Source organism: Chinchilla lanigera, unplaced genomic scaffold (genome assembly GCF_000276665.1).
Source record: "Chinchilla lanigera isolate Chin_1 unplaced genomic scaffold, ChiLan1.0 scaffold00045, whole genome shotgun sequence".
NCBI lineage: Eukaryota > Metazoa > Chordata > Mammalia > Rodentia > Chinchillidae > Chinchilla > Chinchilla lanigera.
Genome location: NW_004955446.1, coordinates 7911208 through 7930848, shown reverse-complemented (window position 1 = coordinate 7930848; position 19641 = coordinate 7911208). Strand labels below are relative to the sequence as shown.

Genomic DNA, 19641 nt, shown 5'->3' with positions numbered 1-19641 from the left:
TCCCACTGAGGTGACCAGACAAGCAACTGGTCAGGTATCTACTGGTGTTATCTCCTCCCATGCTGTGATTCTCAAATCAGTCCCATAAGGAAGCTCTTTACCCAAATGTTACCCAAAGGCTACATTCCTCCGAACACAGATGTTTAGTGAAGCCTGCATAAGCAGTCTCCAGCAAGCATCTTTTCTTAATTTGAAAGTATTTTTTCTAAATTCCCAAGACATCCACATGGGCCAACAGAAGAAAAAGTTCACACTGAAATTTAAAGAACAACTAGGGAAAAAAAAAGATGCTAGGTGTGGTGGCCCACACCTGTAATCCGAGCGCTTGGGAGGCTGAGACAGGAGGACCATTGTGAGTTTGAGACCAGCCTGGGCTACAAAGTGAATTCAAGGCAAGACCATTGTGAGTTTGAGACCAGCCTGGGCTACAAAGTGAATTTAAGGCTAGCCTGAACTGCATAGCAAGACCCTGTCTCAAAGGACAAAAAAAGAACAACTAGAAAAGCATATTTAGGAAAATTATCTAGGATTAGATAGCAGAGATTGCTTTGTGCCCATGCGTTACACTATCTAATCCTTGTACATAAGGAAATAGAGCACAGGGGACCAGTTCTTCTGTGAGCTCAGTTGATTCCTCTAGAAAATTTTATGAACTTTCATTGTAACATTAGCAATTCTTCCAAAAGATGAAATGAAAAGTCTGCCTTGAATGTTAACCTGTCATTAAGGCTAATTCTTGTCTCTGATGGAATGATGCACCTTCCTCCTTGGGGGTGAGGGACTCTTATTCTGATTCTCTCTTCAGGAATAGGATGCTTCCCACAAGAGAAAATGCTCTCCAAAATCTGATGCTTTTTTTAAGGAGAGCTGTGTGTATTCCCAGCCATCTTTGCACCAGAACTCTTCTACTTAGGATAGAGGATAAACTCTTCAAGTAAATTTTACCCACCCTGTTGATCATCATAGACTAAACATAAACAACAGAAGCAGACAGAGGAAGGTAAGCTGTTGTTGGTCCCGAGGATTTGTGAATGCATGGAAGTTTGGCAGAGATATGCTAATCCTGTAGTATATTTACCTCATCTCTTTTGAAGTTTTCCTAACAACTTTCATGATTTTAAGGTTGTTATTGGCTGATTCTGAAGCTCGGATTTCATGAAATTGATTTTTTTCTTGAAACATTCATTCACTTTTGATTAATAAATTTGCTTCCTTGTTTTTTCTCTAAAAATATGATCTAAAAGAAACTAGTAGCTGACCCCAAGGATGGAAGAGATTTCCACTCACAAATATTTAATATTTATTAATATGCCTTATGTAATACTACATTAGGAAAAATCTCTAATTCCATAAATAAACTCAAATAAAATCTGAGTCAATACTTAGTGCTGATAAACTCTATTCTCTCCAGAATTCTGGTCACAGAAGCAAATCAGATTTCCCCATAAAGTCAACATGGAACCTAATCATTGAATTAGATTCAATTCTCATCCAACTCACTTTGCGACCAGAATCATGGAAAGAATCAAGTTCATAAACCAAGATACCACTGTACTCATAGGGAATTCCATCAGTATATGTTAACTAATTTATGTTCATCAGGATGATAATACAGGCATTTACAGAGAAGTTTGCCCTTTGCAAAACACTTCCATTTAAATAGCCCTAAAGGTTCCTTGGAGACTAAGCAGGGACTTTGTGGACATATCTTACCTTTGTCACTTATTAGCTCTGTGACTCGGCAACTTACTGGAGTAACCTGAGCCTCAGCTTTCTCAACTGTAAAATATGAATGATAATCATTCCTTCCATGCAGAATGGATAAGAGCCTTAAAGATAACATATGCCAAAGGCACAGCAAGTACTTGACATATGGCACGCATTTAGAAACAGAAATTATTGCTATTATTATAAGGCAAGGCTGAAATCATCCCCTCACAGAGCTGAATCAACCAAGGCTCAAAGAGATTAAGATTTTCACCCCATCACTATAGCTGCTAGAATGCCAGAGCTCACCTGGACACAGGTCTTTGATTTGCAAAGGACAGGACTCTTTACACTGCTTCAGAACTCAGGGTGGAAAGTAGACTTACTGCAGAACAAGAGTTATTGATCTCTGAATCTTGGAAAATAATTGATCCATGCTTTCCAAAGGCAGTTAAATTAAACTCTGCCTCTACAATATTGTTCTCAACAGAAATACGGTTCAATTCAAGAGAATCTCTCTTCTTATTTAGACACAGCCAAAACCGTCCAAGGATTTTATTAGTTTCATCTTAACCATCATTCACATCTTCTTTCTGACCTACTTTCAAAAATTTACTAATCCTGGTATTTCAGAGTGGATCACCTGCTCTCCGACTAAGGTGAATGTTATTTCTGAACAAAACAGATCCAAAAGTAAGAGAAGCTTGCCATCCCCAGAAACACAGCTAGACAGAGGTCACCACTTCAAGTGTCAGTCCGAATAGGCAGCTCACCCCTCCTAAGCAGTAACACAGTCAGCAGGACCTTTGTATGCTCTGACACAGGCCAGGAAGAACGTTTTATCTGCATTTTTGTTCAATTCCAGATTTAATATCAATTCTACAATAATGTCAGGATATTCTTTTTTAAACGTCTTTAGAGTAAGTTACTAAAAGCAGCAAAACTTTAGCCCAACCTCCTCGAATTAGGATGTTTTCAGAATCTTAAAAGAGCAAATTTCAATGCAGCTCTCTGCCTTCCTGAGCTTTTGTGAAATTACTCAAATGCTGCTGAAGTTGAGTATCGTGTACGCTTTCATATCTTTTCTGACCATATGAAATAGAACACCTGGAATAAAGAGACACTAATACCAATATCAACCCTAGTGAAAGAAAACAGAAAAAAGAGAATCCAGAAAGTGCTCTCTGCTATTTACCTGAGAGAAAACAAGTCAAAATACGCCATGATCTACAGGCAGCTAAAACAACACACTCTAAATATTTTACTGGATACACTGCCTAGTGTTCTACTTAGCTAATAATTGTTCCAAGTTATTAGCAAATTCTTCTTCCATTTCTTTATTCTTGACTATTATTTTCTTTGGAACATTTGTCTTTTTATATCTATATTTCCCTACATTTATTTCTGCTTCTTCCTTTACCCCCTACCACCACCACCATGTTTTTGGTTATATAAAAATGCTTTCCACAGAATCGAGAACCTATAGACAGGCAAAGTGATGGTATCATTATTGCTCTGATCATTTTTATTATTCATGTCAAAACAGTGAACTGCCTTTTACATTCTCACTATTATACGTGTAACTGCTCCCTCTTGCTTTTGCTGTATTTGAGCTTACACAGGTCTTTCAGAACAAAACATATACATATTAATAATATTGGCATAGTTGGAGGTCTTTCCATTAACTTTTCTTTGTAATCTGGAAGTATCCTGTGACCCAGGCATCACTTGTTAAACACCACCTGCAAACACAATGATTCAACTGAAACTAGAGAGGAACCTGCAAAGACGCCAAAGGCATGTTCACTTAAAGCTGGTCAGAGTGCCAAAGCCACACAATGAGCAATTAAAGGGGACATCTACAGTATGTACAATAAGTTAGAGTTCAGAGGACTAAATTCAAGTCAGCAGGTAGAGTGGATCATCCATGTAAGGCTTTCCAAAGGCGACTTTTAAAAAGAAAAAAAAGATGAGAGGTCAAGGGAATAAGAATATCCCATAGGACACATTAATGTTATTACATCATTTTCTATAGCCTTCTGCAGTTCCCCAAGGACTATTAAATTTTCTGATACCTTTCTTACTTCTGTTTTGAGTGTATTATCAAAAGCTCCCTTGCAATTTAAGAAATCTTTTATATATCTAGGTTTATGCGTTTTCACTTCTGTGAACTTGCATATTGCTTTTGTATAATCACTGCTTGCTTCTCTAGTTCGCTCAGGTTTCTTTTTTAGGTCTTTTGAGGTATATATTCTTAGCATGACATGTAAAAAACAACATTTTTTAAAAAGCAAAGCAGTTCTGCTACATCTGCTGTTTGAGGCAGCCCTTCCGACTATTTCATCACTAGTGCTCTATTCTGTTCCTCAGGCAGTTTCATTCTCCCTGCGAAAGAGATCAGGTTACAAAGCAGCCTCCACACTGAAGCAGGAAGCCAAAGCAAAGCGATATAAACACAGTCTGAATCTGTGCGACAGTTGATCACCTTCAATAAGTTCTAAGCCTGGGAAGGAACTGATTGCACCATCTTTTCCAACGATTTACATCTTCTTTTTCAATTTTATTTGATGATTTTAAAGTCAGTGAAGTCACTCTGATTTGAAAATTAAAAATCATCATCCAAATAAGCAAAGGGGGGATGCTTCTAAACAAGATGCTAACCTCAAAATACCTAAAGAGTTCCTGTTTATCGTTTGTTTTTTTAATACCCTGTAGTGTTCGAAGACTGGGTTGCAAACAGAAGCTCCTCAGCAAGCCTACTCTTCCTACACCAAAGTGCAGTAAAAGAGCTTAATTCACCTGCTTGCAGAAGATAGATGTTTGGCTCCAAAAAAAAAAAAAATAAAATAACACCAAAGTCAAACACTTTGGAATTAATACAAATCTTGGAATTAATACAAATTAATACAAGATTAATACAAATCTTACACTTGCACAAGTGTGTGCTTGATTGATCATTCCTGAAGTCAGCATTCCTTGGAAAGGGGGCTGTTGGTGACCAGGAAGGAGGAAGGAGAGGAAGAACTATCACATGGCTTAGACAGGAGAGATCAGATCAAAGCACCAGAATGAATGTCTGCAGGGATAACAGACCAACCTTTTCACAGTATTTCCAAAGGCCATTTGTGGCAAGGGCCACTATTATAGCATTAGCATTATTCATCCTTCTGTATCATCGGGTTTCTGCTCCCGTTTTGGCACCTTTAAGAATCTTGTACAATTTGCATGCTTGTTTCCAGCCAAGCAATTTTAATAAAGCCCGTTTTTCATCCATGTGACTTTGGGCTTTAGAAAATTACACTGAGAGGAAGCATTCATCTTACTAGTTATCTTTTTCTCTACAGCTCTGTCCCCTGGTTGGAGAAGGAAGAGCCCTCCATCACACAGAGCATCACAGTGTTCATTTCTCTACATCAAGCGACACTGAGCTAAACACTCGACGGCGCAGCCATGGGTGTTTGCACTTTGCAAGCCTGTGTCATATCTGTCTTTTGCTTTTTATCACACCTTTGATTTAGCAGGCAAATCTTCAGGGCTCAGTGCTGATGGATATACCCTGGAGCCAGCTTCAAAGCCAGATCTTAGATTTATGAAAATAAAATAAACATAGCGCTTCAATTACAAATACCTACTTTGAATTCCAATGTGCACTTTCAAAGGTTCATCTTATAAATCCTGCCCTTGATTTTGAACCCAGTGAATCTTTGGATTTGGTGCTTATTGGCTCCTTCCTCAAGCTGCCATTTCAGTCCAGTCTGAATTCACATATACTGTAAATGATTGGAGTTCCACCATCTTACTCCGTGTACGTACCTTTTTTGCTAAATAGAAGGTTTTCAGAGAGACTGACAGCCATTCTGCCTGTCTCTGTCTCATCCAGGTAGTGGCTGGAGAGCCCACACAACCAACTCAATTTACATTAGCTTCATGAACGCTTTTAAAGTATGGTGCCAGCCTGTTGGTACCAAAGCAGATTAAAGTGTCCCCTTCCTATGCCTACAGTCGGAGGCCCTCATGACCAACTCTGAAAGGGAGCTAATCAGAGACAGGCGAAGGGGCACTCAGTACCACTGAGCTCCTGCTTCTGCAGAGTTTATAAGAAATGGCACAATTCCTGACCTGGAAGAGCCAGAACATGTATTCATACATACTGACATATATGTGCACACACAAACACAAACACAAACTCATGTGTGTCCATATAAATACATGCACACCTATGAACACACATAAGTTCATAGTTGCATTTGTGTTTTCCATTCCCTCAGGAATTCATTTCACAGTTGTGGAATCCCAAAGGGAATAAATACTACAAAATTAATACAAGTACATTACCAAGACTCTGACATTTAGAACAGACCATTTAAGGAATGCTTTCCTTCCCTTACAAATTTTTAAAAGAAACAAGGGGCAGGGGTGAATAGCGGGACAACTGAAAAGTACATACTGTATCCCCAGGAGAGGAAAAAAGGAGGCACTAAGGCTGTGAAATGAAAACAATACTTAGATGTAAGAAAAAAAGACAAGGGAAAAAACAAAAAGGAGAGGGAACGGAGGTCAAATTGCACAGCTGAGACCAGAGTGTAAGCTGAAATGACATCATGGAAAGAAATGAGGGTTATGATGGAATAAAATGCAAAATAACAGAGGATTCATTTTAACTTTCAGCCAAATGAGTGGTAAGATATTTTTGAAGTGGAGAAATTAAAAAATAATAATAAAATCAATACTTTCTTTCAGTAAAGCATAATTAAAATGGGACCAAATAAGATTTAACATTTTTCTGGTTTTAAAGATACATGGTAATTTTGACAATTTGAAAAATATAGCAACAGCAAAAGAATAAAGAAGGAAAAGAAACTCCTGTGGTTCTATTAACAACAGATAATTCCTGCTAATGTATATTCTTCTGGTCCCATCTTTACCAGTCGTGATTATACTATCCTGTGAACTTTTTATGGTATTGCATTAAATATTTCTCAACATAATTTTAGATAATTATTTTGATTGACAATTTTTATATTGTAAAAAAGTGCTATGAATATCTTTATGAATAATGTCTAATTATTTCTTTTATCTGAGTACTTTGTAGTTACTTCCTTAGAATATGTTCTTGACTCCCCCCCTCCCAAAAAAATAAAAGACGCAATCAAATAATGGGCAACTGAAATGAATAGACATTTCTCAGAAGAAGTAGTACAAATGGCCAATAAATGAAAAAAATGTTCACTATCACTGGCCATTCAAAAAATATAAGTTAAAACAACACTCTGAATCCACTTTGCTCCAGAAAGAATGCTTATCATCAAGAAATCAGATAGTAACTAATGCTATTGAGCCTGCAGGGATAAAAGGACTCCTTCTACGTTGATGGTGGAGATGTAAACTAGTAAAACCAGTATGGAAATCAGTACGACATTCCTCAAAAAACTAAAACTTAGAAATTCCATTTGACTCAGTTATTCCCTTTCTAGTACTTCCCAAAAGTTAAAGACACCCAGTGATACATCCATACCCATGTTTACAACAGCATAATTCACAATAGCCAAATCTTCGAAGCACCCTATATATGTCCATCAGCAGATGAATGGATAAAGAAAATGTGGCATTTACTACTGTACCATAAAGAAGGATAAACCTAAGTCATCTGTAGGAAAATGGATGCACCTGGAGACCATAATGTTAAGTGAAATAAATGAAACATACAAGTTTAAATATCACATGGCTTCTCTTATATGAGAAATCCAAAATGTGAATAAAGAGCAAAATAAAAGACAGATAATAGTACATAGGGAGATAGAGCTTTCCCAAAAGGCAAAGAGACCAAGAGGTGGAGGGGCAGGGAAGGGGGTGAAAAAGAATTTTTAAAAATGAAAAATAAGTATTTTTTAAAGGTGGAAAATGTCTTTTTAGAAATCTACCAACTTCTACTGCCCCTAGCAGCACAGGAAGTTTTGTTTCACCACAATCCCAGCAATACAAGCAGCAAAAAGAGAAGTTTACTACTAGATTAATAGAGATGCAAAATACAATGTCAAAAGCACCATTAACCTGAATGTAGGTGGCTGCTTATGACATAAAGTCAATTTCTAAATACAAATAGTTCTACTTTTTTAGAACCGTGAACTTCTTTGAGAATCTCATGAAATCTGTGGACTTTGTTCTGTAAAAATCTTCATGTATAGAAAAACAGACTCCTTGAAATCTATCATGAAACAATCTCAGACTGACTTCTACATATATAACCCAGGAAGAGTCCCTAGACCATGAGCTCATTTGTTAACCAGGACTCTAGTAAGCAGTCCAAGGACATAGCACGCATGGCTCAGTGTCCACCTTAGTCATGAGGCTTGGTTTCCAGTTAGAGCACTACCTCTAAACATGCGTAGGTCCCTACCATATGCTGGGCCTCTAGGATCCCCTCTATCTGCAAATCCCTGGCAGTCTGTACATATTTGTTCTGTGGAAAGTCCATGCCTACTTTCTATAACCAGACTGGGTCCTTGATGCTCAGAAGTAGGTAGGATATCCCCCAAGTCTGTCTGTTTGATATCTGCTCCAGAATACAAATTAATGTCAGTCCCATGGACTGCACCCCGCTGCTGTTTTCCATACATAGATTGGGAGCTTCTTGGAGACACAAACTATACCTAACTCAACTCTTTTTAATTAATGCAACATATTCACCAGTAAATATCTGCTCAAACTGAAAAAGTTCTGAACCAAAAAGAATTATGTTTAGAATCTTATTCTAAACAAAAGACAACAGTGTTTTAAAAGTGAAATTTTAAAAGTTCAGTTTTATTTGGGGTGACTCTAATTCTATAAAGTACATAAACATACATATGGCTGAGTCTCTTTTTAGCTTAAATAAAATGTTTATGTAGTTGATTCTTGTTATTTGTGGTAGTTATTATGTTCTATAAAGTTGCTTAAAATACTGACTTAGAAAATACCGGACAACTGCTCCTAGGAGAAACACAAAGTTAAGTTTCTGTGAGCCTCTGGTCACATTTTCATCAACCAGTCCTAAGCTAACCCTGTTTGGTGTAGATTTCTGTTGAAAGACACCTTATTTTATGTACCCTCTTAATTCATTAACAATGAACACACTGTCAAGAGCTCCTTAACGCTTGTGGATAGAAACTTATTGAACACATACACATCTTTTACAAGAAACGTTCTCCTTGCACTCAGGAACACTAACTAGAACTTCAGCACCATACGAGGAAGCCATTTCACATGGTGGCATCACCAGAAAAAAAGTACAAAAAATTCAAAAACAACACACTAACTAGAGCATGAAAAGCACGCTTGCTAACAGTACAAGAGCTGAAACAAGAAGGCCACTATACTTTGACATCAGCAGGGAACATACGTGTTTTGCAACTCAAATGTGTCACTGCTCTGTGCTTGTCCACAAATGGCTGCAAAAGCCTCAAAGTCCTGCTTTGGGGATAACAAATGTTAGCAAGTGAGTGAATTTCCAAATATGGAGTCCATGAAGAAGGACTGAGTGTAGATTGGTTTTTCTCTCTGTTCAACTATTATTATACCGATTGTAGCACCTGGGTTCCTCTCCCAATGCTAAAACCTCTAAATTCCTCTCTCTCACTCCCAGCCTTCTCCTCCATGTAAGCGACTTCTTACCCGCTCTGTTTTCCTCTCTCCTTCCTTTCTGCAACTCATCTCTGCTTTCACCCTTGCTTCTTGGCTACCCTTCCAGTCTTGTTTGGCACAGGATTTTGCCTCCTGCCTCTCTCCTTTTGAGAGCCTGCCTGACCTTTTCTTGTAATCTCTATCAACGTTCCACCCCATTCCACTATTTCACCCCCTCTCCACTCCCACTCTGTGGTGGCTTGTGTCCGGATGTCCCTCCAAAGCCTCGTGTGGTCATAGGTGGGGCTTTTTCAGAGGTGACTAGATCTAATTTGCGTGATGCTGGGATTGATTCATGGTGCAATGCTAGGCTCAGGGCGCTAGGACTAAGCATGTGAGTGCTACCCATCCTAAAGAGTCTGGATAAGATAAAAGGGGCAGAAAGATGCTGTTAAGGCTCCTTGTAGTTTTGCTACTTTCTGTCCGCCATGAACAGTTGCCCCTCTTCCCTGTGCCACCTGCCCTGGAGCCAGCAGATTATGGACTGAAACCTCCACAGATGTGAGCTACATAAACCTTTCTTCCTTTAACTTTGGGTGTCAGGTATTCTCAGCAGCAAGAAAAGTAACTAACACACACTTGTTTTCATGTTCTCAGTCTCCCAGAAGGTTATATTCTTTGGAGACATTTCCTTTAAAATGAGGCTTGATTTATTAACATATATGATGAATATCTAGCTCCTCGAGCTTCCCAGGCACAGGACCATTGGGTGTGGAAGACAATGGAAGGGACCGAGTAAGCTTACATTAGTATGGGAAATGGCAGGGGCAGGGGTGCTGGATGAGAGCTGGGAAATCAACCCACAGGTATTTTAGCACACAAATCCCACCATGAGCTAATTCTGAAGAAAGACAAAAAAGCAGAAGGCAGCCCTTTGACTAAATGGAAGACAAAGTGGAAGGAGAGTTTCTATATGTGGTGTTAGGAAGCAGTAGAGTGGATAGAAGCTTTTCTGAACATTGAAAAAGAATAATTATTAGGGAAAAGCACAAAAGAGAGAATGGATTATGTTTCACAGAACTTGCTAGTTCTTGATTTTAGTTTTCTTTTCATTTATTTTTATTTTTTTAAGTCAGAATGAAAAGAGAAAGCCATCTCTCAAAATGTAACTGAGGTGGCCACACCTTACCATGTAACACATGGGGGTAATGGATATGTGCTTAAGAGGCATGAATAGTGCTCTAGACCAGTGTTTTCCAAACTTCAAATTATGAGCTTAGTGATTACAATTAACCTTATTTTTAATATAGTAGGACTGAAATGTTTTAAAGTGCAGTTAGAGCAGTAAGGTTAAGCATCATGGCATTACACTTTTGTTTAAGCTCTCCACACATACACACAAACCACGTAGACGTGTATAGACTATGATAGAGAACCTATTTCTTATTGTTGAAAACAGTCAAACATATTTGAAAAACTGTGCTTTCTAAAAATATCAACAAATAATCCCTTCTCTCCCATATTATTTCCTAATAACTATTCTTTTAATTTTCAAAAGAATCTACTCCATTGTTTTCTAGAACCATAAATTAGAAATATAGACAACTTCTTAGAAAGAAGTTACATGGAGGACTGTATCACCCATGCATAGAAAGAACATACATTAGGATAATATCAATTCTTTCAACGTCAAAGCTATTTCCATCTAAGTGTTGAGAAAATTCTTAGAATTCTCAATGTGATCATGTTAGAGTAACATATGAGATCATTAATAGGTATTGCATAGCTATACCTTTTTGCTTTAGCTCAGATGTGAACCTTAGTTTTGTGAATACTAAGTTGGTGATAGAACAGAACTGAATAAAAGTTAATTGTGAAAGACTCATAATTAATGAAACAATTTAAGACAGGACTGTAGGTTATGAGTGAGTTAAATAGAGAGGAATGTGAGAACAATGTAATCAAAGAAACAAAAAGGCAGTATAATTGAAAGAAAACACTCAAGAACAACTGGACTTTAGCTCAGGAGGGCATTGGAGGCAATATACATCCAGAAGGGGCCAGGAGATACTACACAGGCAGTTGGTGAAGACAAGGGAGTGTCTAGGAGCAGTCCTTCAGCTGAACTTTAAGCCTCTTGGCTCCCACCTGCTGGTCTCTTTCTGTACACCACCACTGAGCGATGTTCCTTTTCACATTCTACCTGCTCTGATCTTCCCTGTCCTCCCTCCAGCGCTTGAACAGTCACCCTGCCACAAATCCACGTTTCACTCTCCACCTGTACTCCCAGGGCCATGTTGGTGATATATTCTCCCAGTTCTCTGGGTCAGGACCACCATCCCCCATACAATGTCTACCAGCCAGCCTGGCAAAGAAGACTCGTATAGTGAGAGAGGAGAAAGAGAACGATTTTAAGCTCAACCCCTAGGTTTGTACCACCCTGCCCAGGAGACAACCTATACATTAAATGAAATACCTCCATACAGCATAGCAATATGAAAGGTACTAGCATTATAACAAAAATGGTAATAATGACAGTTAACGTTTATTTAATGCTTACTGTGTGCCAGGTATTGATCCCAGCATGTTACATGGACTAAATCATTTAACTTTCACAGTGGTGCAAAAGTAGGCAATGTTAGCCCCATTTTTCAGATGAAGAACACAAGCACAGGATTTTCACATAGTCTCACAGCTAAAAATTGTGGTGAATAAGGAAAGAAAAGAACTAAGGGCAAACTAGTAACTAAGCAAGAAAGTGAAGAATATTAAATTGTAAGTCTGACAAAATATGACTTTATAAATTTTTAATTTGTCTTTTGTTTGAGCTATAAGAGTTCACATGCATGCTGGGTAAGGAGATATTTGCATTCTCAGTGTCTTAGCCTGTGAACTTTTGTGTGACATTTGTAAAAATGTCAACTACTAATCTCAAAAAGTTTTCCCTTCTAGAAAGCTATTCCCATAGTAGCTTTCAAACTAAACCTCATAAGAAAATGCTGGAAGTTTTCTAGAGGACCACAAAGACACTAAGCCAAAATATGAGGAACTTCATTATTAGGAGAGTAAAATTTACTCAACTTATTTGAGACAGGTCAGTCCCCAGCCTCATTTTGGGAAACCCAGCAAAAAAGACTGGTGAACAGAATATAGTTTGAAGATCAATAAATAAACTATTTACCCCATGCATCGAACATCACAAAGCAAAAAACATCATTGAATCCCAAGTCCAGGGAGATACTCACTCTGGGATGAGAGTAAACAGTAAATATCTCCATTAAATATTGAAGTTGGCTCAATTGGTGGCACAAAGGAGCCAAAACGGTGCCTTCTCCACCAAGGTATTCAAGGAATTTAAAAAGTTACTCACAGGTAGAAAGACAACAAAGAAAGAGACAGAGGGCTAGCTACTACTAACCAACCTGAATGGAGACAACATTTAGACAGTTTGTGTGATATGCAGTTACACCACAGCCTGGCCAAGATAGTGGTGTAAAAAGAACCCAGTCCCTGCTGCATCCATTTCCAGACGCCAGCTCATAGGTTGTTTCACAGACCCTTCTCACCCACAGGAAACCCTGAGAATTTACAAAAATTAAAGGACAGAAAGGTCAGAAAGTTAAAACACAGTATGCAGTCGCTCCTCCCTAAAATGACCATTTGGTTAAAACCCATGATCATAAAAGAGTTAAAATTCTGCACAGTTTAGGAACAACCAGTTGACCTCTAAATGTGCTGGTTTGAATCCAATCGCCTTTCAACAAGTATGAAAAATCTGCCGCAAGGCGAACTAATACGTAGCAATTATTTTCATAGTGTACATGGCTGAGCTCACGGCATCCTGTTTAGAAAAAAAGAATAATGCTCATTTTCCAAAAGCCAGACTCAAAGGCTGAGCATAGCTGTTGGGAGGATTTTCCTTTGGTTATTATCTCTAAAACTGCTGTTGGAGAAGCCTTTCCTTGAAAAAGCACAGTACCTTGAAGAAAAAAAAAAACTTTTCCATTTTGTTTAAATTCTGTCTATGAAATAGTTTTCTCCAACTTTTAGTTGTCTCCACAGTAAAATGAGTTGGGAAATAATTATTATCCTTGGCTAAAGACTTTGTGTGCCAGATTATGAGTTTAAAAAAAAAAAAACCACTCCCAGTGAAAGGATGAAATTCTGAACACTACTTTACACAAACACATTAAAATTCAGAGACTCAAAACTAATCATTGAAAGAGTATCTCCTCCCTAACATAATTTTTTGACAAGAGTAGTTTGTGTGAAGTTTAAATGGTAAGATTCCTTCACGTCTTTAAAATCTAAGTTAATTTACGAACACTCTGACATAGACTCGTTTTAAAAAATTTATCAAGGCATATTAGTTATATAGGATAATGGATTTCATTTCATCATATTTGGACATGAATGTAACATTCTTGGATCCAGTGTGTGTTACTTCAAGGCCACTTGCAAAGATAGATGCCCTAACTGAAACACTGCCATGCAGCCTTTAGAGCGCTGGTCAATTACAGGACTGATCTTTATCACTTCCACTGTGCTAGTCTTTGACCTCTATGGTCCCTTCTCTGTCCCAACCCACTGAATTCTATCAGTCTGGTTTTTCTTTGTTTTATTCTCTGCCTTAGACTGAGACTTCCGAGACTCTTTCCCACTCTCAAAAGCCTCTCCCAGTTCCTGGCTCCAGTATGATTTCCGCTGGCCATGCCCACGTGCCAATATTTAATTTCCCCCTCGTTCATTCACTGTCCTCTCGTGTCCAGAAAGCAGATAGTTCATGATCCCACAGCCACGTGGGTGGTGGCCCCAGGCCAGCGCCCCACTCATCACCCAGCGAGCCACTTTTGCTTTGAGACTGCAGAGGCACCAGCTCGATTCAGGAAGAGCAAGCAATGCCTAGGCTGGGCACTGCTCACAGACCGGGTCAAGAGAATACCTGCCGGCCCTGGGCCTTGGCACAGAAGCCCCTTAGAATTCACTGTCTATCAGGACATCCTGGTAACATGCATAGTCCCAAAGACTCCTTCAGAATCACAGTCCAGAGTAGAGGCAGAATCCAGGCAGAAGAATTTCATTCCACAGACATGCCAGGCAAATGGGCAGGCAAGGCTTCCACTGGCCTCCCTCACTGGTCACGACCTACTCTTCTCCACGTCCTGAGAAACAGAACTCTGTCATCAGCTTCTAAGCAGCCACTAATTCCAAGCCCTCTTCCTACCACCAGGACCCATTATGCATTCAAACTGACACCAACTCGCAATTAATTCCCCTCGTCCCTATTTGACATGTCAAGAATTATAAATCAGAAAAAATGGAAGTGTTCCACTGCTACTACCTTGAGGTTATCCTCCAACAGAGAAAGCCATCACCTGACTACGAGGTGGTAAATACAGCCAGGCTCCCAGCTGACTTCTTAGTTATTCTGCCTGCACGCAGTGAGCAACTCCCGCGAGTCATCATCCTCAGGCTTCAACACAAAAATGAGACCCTAAGACCTGCATAACAGAAGAAAAGAATGGTGATGTAATTTCTTAACATCTTTTATTTCCCTCATCAGGGTACACAACACAAGTGTACATGAGCTCTGTTCAGGCTTTCCAGTCCAGCCACTATTTCTCCTTCCTGCCAGCATTCTTCACACTCCAACTTCCACCAGAAAAGCAATGTAGTACTGGGGCAAATGCCTGAAGATCAAAAACTAGAGTTTCATTTTCAGTGTTGTTATTAACTGAGTGACACTGGCCAAGTCACTGAAAACTCAGTTTCACCTTCTGTAAAATGGGGATAATATCCAGCTCACAGTGTGCAATGAAGGAAGCAAATGAGACTGTGAAAGTGAAGATAATTTTAAACTTTAAACACAGAGGAGAGAGAGAAAAACTGAAAAGATCTACCCTCCCTCCCCTTTTACACGAGCAGGTGAAATAAAACGTTTAGACAGGAAACCTAAAGAAAATAACCCACAGATAATAATCTCAGCAACTGTCAAAGGGAGCTGCCACTGTAACCGCCAAATCTGGCCAGGAGCTCAGCTTCAGCACCATATTTTGCACTCCTGGGTGCATGGAAATTTGCACTAGAGCCTTGGGACTTCAACCTGAAGGAAGAAATCAAACTGCTCTCTTTATTTCACTCTTTATAGTATAAAAAGAAAAGCAGATACAGCATAAACTTGAAGCCAAATGCCCCAGATCTTAACTTACTTTATTTCCATAGCAAAGGAACTCCAGGAGAAATTGCAGCTTTCTGTGTTCTTGGTCCCACTCGAACGGGAAGTGCTGCTCAGAGCCCCGAAATAGAAAGCAGGAAGTCAACCGAACTGATTTCTCTAACTTCCCAAATGCAAATCACCGCACTCTCTTATAGATGAGAATTACAGTGAGGTGTAAGCCTCCTTTTTAAAAAGGCGTTCATATGCTGATTGTGTCCAGAAAACATCCTGCTCCCGGAAAGAAAGGAAAGACCCTGCAGCTTCCCTCTGTGAGGAAGTGAGACTGACAAGATTAAATTGATGGTGAAGGAAAGATTACTGAGGGTGTTTCCATCTGATCCAAGCTGCCAGTAGAGCAAAGGAAGCACCCCTCTGTGATGTTCAGGCAGGGCCTCTAGAGAGAACTCTATTCTTCTAGAAAAGATCTTCTCCAAGGGAACAGAGCTAGAGTCTCCCACCCCACTTCCTCTTGAGTGTTCAGAGTATCAGTGTTTTCTTGGAGTCCCCTGTCTGAAACTTTCAAGTGGAAACACCAAGCTCCGTCCTGAGTATTCCCCTCTAGTCATTCTCTGTCCTATACCGTCATCTCTACCTTATCTGCGCAAACACAGTCACAGAGTCAGCAAATCCCCCTGTTAGGGCTGCGCTAAATCTGCCGCGCCTCACCATTTCCAGTCCTCTAACCTTGCCTGCTCTTTTGTGAGACTGTCAGATGAATCTTCCCAGCATGCTGTAGCCTCAGTATTCCCTGCTCCAAAGTCAGCCATAGCGCCTTAGTATGGATCAAATCTGATCTGATCTGCCCAGCAAGTGGTCTTGCCATATCTACCAGGCTTGAGCTGTGCGTTAGTGTGGGAAGTCTGAGGCGTGGGGCCAGATGGATGGGTGAGATGCTCTCATAGGAAAGCTTTATCTCTTAGTGGCTAAGGGAACCTAGGAAATAATGAAGCCTGTCTGCACCTCGCTTTCCTCACACATGGAATGAAGACAATAACACCTACCTACATAGTTAAGGATTAAATAGGGTAAAACAGCCAAAGTATCCTAGTCCTAGTGGATTTCAGTTAGAAGAGGAGGATTTAATGCTTATGGAGGACTTACTACATTTGAGTTCCATTCTAAGGATCATATATGCATCTGTGCAGGGGTTATTAATATTATTATTATTATTATTAAACCCACTGGGTTTAAGGGGAAATTCAGACAAGAGAGAGTAAGTAAAGTTACAGGAACCACCAAACACATCAGGAAAAGGACAGCCCTGCAAGCTAGCATGTGACTGCACAGCCCACACTCACCTCCGTCTCCACTGCAGCCCGCTTGCGCCACTTCCCTTTTCCCTGCCCCTTCCCTGCCACTCCACGGTGAACACAGCTCAAACGGTCACCTCAGTCCTTCCCATCCTTCCAGGCTTTGCTCCACCTCCCAGTGTCTCCTATGAACGCCATGCAAATTTTCCCTCCAATCTCTCCTACTGTCTTGAAGAAAGCAACGACAGCAGTCCCTCTGCCCCAGAGCACACCATCTCTACCGTATTTTACCCGCACTTTGCGGCTCACAGTTATTCTCCAGTTGTCTCCATAATCTATTTCAAGACAGTCTAAAAAGTGGGCCACACTCCCGAGTTCCAGCAGAAACACACTATTGCCACCAACACCTCAGCCGTCACCAAGCCGGCACTCCTAACTTCCATTCATTTATCCGATGTACATTTAGCAAGCATCGGCCATATTCACTTTGTAGATGAAGATTACCTGGGCCCTGTCTTCTAGGAGCTCACAGTCTTGATGAGAAAAGAGCTTGCACAGAAAATGTAAACAGGCTGTGATAAGCACCAAAAGCATGCCGGTAGTGGCATCACTCTCTCTGGCTCTTTCCAATCTTGCATTGTCCGTGTTATGTTACTCACCAACCTTTTATCACTGCTGCCTCCCTGTAATTTATTTGCTCACCACCTATATCCTGAAATCACCCCTCAACTTATCTCACTCTTTCTTTCTCCCACTCCTAAAACAAGCCCACCTTCTGCTGACAATGACCTAAGTTCATCACTTCTAAATTTGAAAACCAGAAAGGTCGGTGAACCACACACAGGGCCCTGAACTTGCGCAGGTAAAGCTGGCTGGGACCTTGACTTACTCTGCTGACTTTGTTTCACTTTGCTCACATACATGCAGCTCACTGCATAAACTACAGCTGAAAGAGACTCTGAGCAGTTTTCCAAACCTGTTTGCCCACCCTGCCGTCCTGTCCCCTCCTTTCATTTTATCTCTGGAATTTAGATGCTTTCCCAGGGCTTAGGTCAAAAGTCACCTCCTCTGCACAACCTGTTTTCCCTCTCCCACAATGGATGATAGTCCCATGCTCTGATTTGCCTTAGTTATGCACTCAGATCTTGTTTGGGGCACTTAAATTCTACCTTGCTTTACAACCATTTGTACATTAATCTTCAGGGATCCACCTTTAGGACAGGTGCTTTGTCTTAATCTAAACCTCAATATGGTGCCTATTGAGGCACAGAGTATATGTTAAATAAATAATGAATATGTTTTATTTTTGTACATAATATAGTAGGAAAACAGTTTCATTGAGAACCCAAGGAAAATCCCATGTTTTTTTTTTCATTATTATCATTCAGAATAATTAATTTTATGTGTCAACTTGACTGGGTTAGGGATACCCCAATATCAAGTAAAATATTATATCTGGGGTGTCTGTGAGGCTATATCTGGGAGCCACTGGCATTTGAAACAATAAGCTGAATAAAGAAGATCTTTTCTCACCAACGTGGGCAACATCATTCAATGTGTTGAACGCTCAATGATTACAAAAAAACAAAGGCACTGACCCTTTTCTCTCTTGAGCCTTGGACATCATCTGTGCTTGGGCATTGGACCTCCTCATTCTTGGGCGTTCCAACTCTGGGACCCACCCTAGCAGCAATCCCCGCAGTAGCAGTCAGGCCCTTGGCATCCTACTGGGAATTACACCATCGGCTCCTTGGTTCTCAGTCCCTCAGACTTGGACTGAATTACACTGCCAGCTTTCCTATCTCTCCAGCTTGCAGACAACATATTGTGAGACTTCTCAGCCTCCAACACACGTAAGCCAATTCCCATAATAAACCTCTTCTATATCTACGTATTTCCTGTTGGTTCTGTTCTTCTGGAAAACCCTGACCAATACCTTCTCTAATCATTTATCCAACAAATTTTTCATCCCTAACCAATCATTTGGGCACTAGGGGTACAAAAATAAAGACACAAATGTCTGCATCCAATAAACTTATGTTCTATGTCAGAGAGGTTGCCACAGAATACCAGTGAAACAATAATTAATATACATGCATAATAAGATGAATTACAAAATTCAGGCAATTTTACACCAATTAGATGTGTGGCCACAGGCAAATCACTTACACTGTAAGCTAAATGCTAATAAGTATATAAGGCACAAATTCCAAGCATTCTGTGAGCTTATGATCCTAACTATTGTGTGCCCCCCCACACTTGGCTAATGGATGTCACTTCTATGTCAGTAAGTGGCAATATATTTACCAAAAAAAATCTATTATTGATGCTAATTATTTCTAGGGAAATCAAGTAAATGGCAGCTTAGAGAGGTAAAAACAGTAGATGAAATTAATAATTAGAAAATGAGACAAATTATAAGTGCTTCATCAGCACCACTGGATAAATAAATCAGTGAAATTCTTGCAAGGTCAGCCTAGTAGGGAAGCAGTGTTCCTGTAGGCGTGAGAAATGCTATCCTCTGAGCTCCCCACTGTACCACTAGAGACTGAAAATATGCATGTGTAAGTCAGCCTCTCCTCTGTGACGTGGGTAGGGACTTCTTTTTGTGCATCTCCACACCTGGTGCCTAAGCAGGTTGGAAGTATTCAACACACACTTGTGAATAAAGCAATCAGCATCATTAATAATTGTGTGTGTGTGTGTGTGTGTGTGTGTGTGTGCATACACATATGCTGAGGTTTGGACTCAGGACCTTGTGCACTCTCTAAGCCCATGGTCCAACCCTGAGCTGTAACTCCAAACCTTATATCAAGAATTTACTGAGGATTTATGCATACCAAATCTAGAATTACAAGGGGCTGGGGA

The 19641-nt window shown here is 40.0% G+C and overlaps 1 protein-coding gene and 1 long non-coding RNA gene across 8 annotated transcripts in view; one reads left to right on the top strand and one right to left on the bottom strand.

Moving 5' to 3' along the window:
- Positions 1–16523, bottom strand: part of Pde4d (phosphodiesterase 4D, cAMP-specific) — a 1338202-nt gene extending 1321679 nt beyond the window's left edge. For both annotated transcript variants that reach the window (XM_013518413.1, XM_005392663.2), the window contains exon 1: positions 15516–16523. The gene's annotated coding sequence lies outside the window, so the exon portion shown is untranslated. The remainder of the gene's footprint in view (positions 1–15515) is intronic.
- LOC102008788 overlaps positions 1–19641 on the top strand; it is a 32348-nt gene that overhangs the window by 9479 nt on the left and 3228 nt on the right. For 2 of the 6 annotated variants that reach the window (XR_001235660.1, XR_262390.2), the window contains exon 4: positions 5052–6695. The exons of 1 other annotated variant lie outside the window; for it this stretch is intronic. This is a non-coding gene — a long non-coding RNA (uncharacterized LOC102008788). 3 more of the 6 variants (XR_001235659.1, XR_001235662.1, XR_001235661.1) reach the window with 3 other exon arrangements.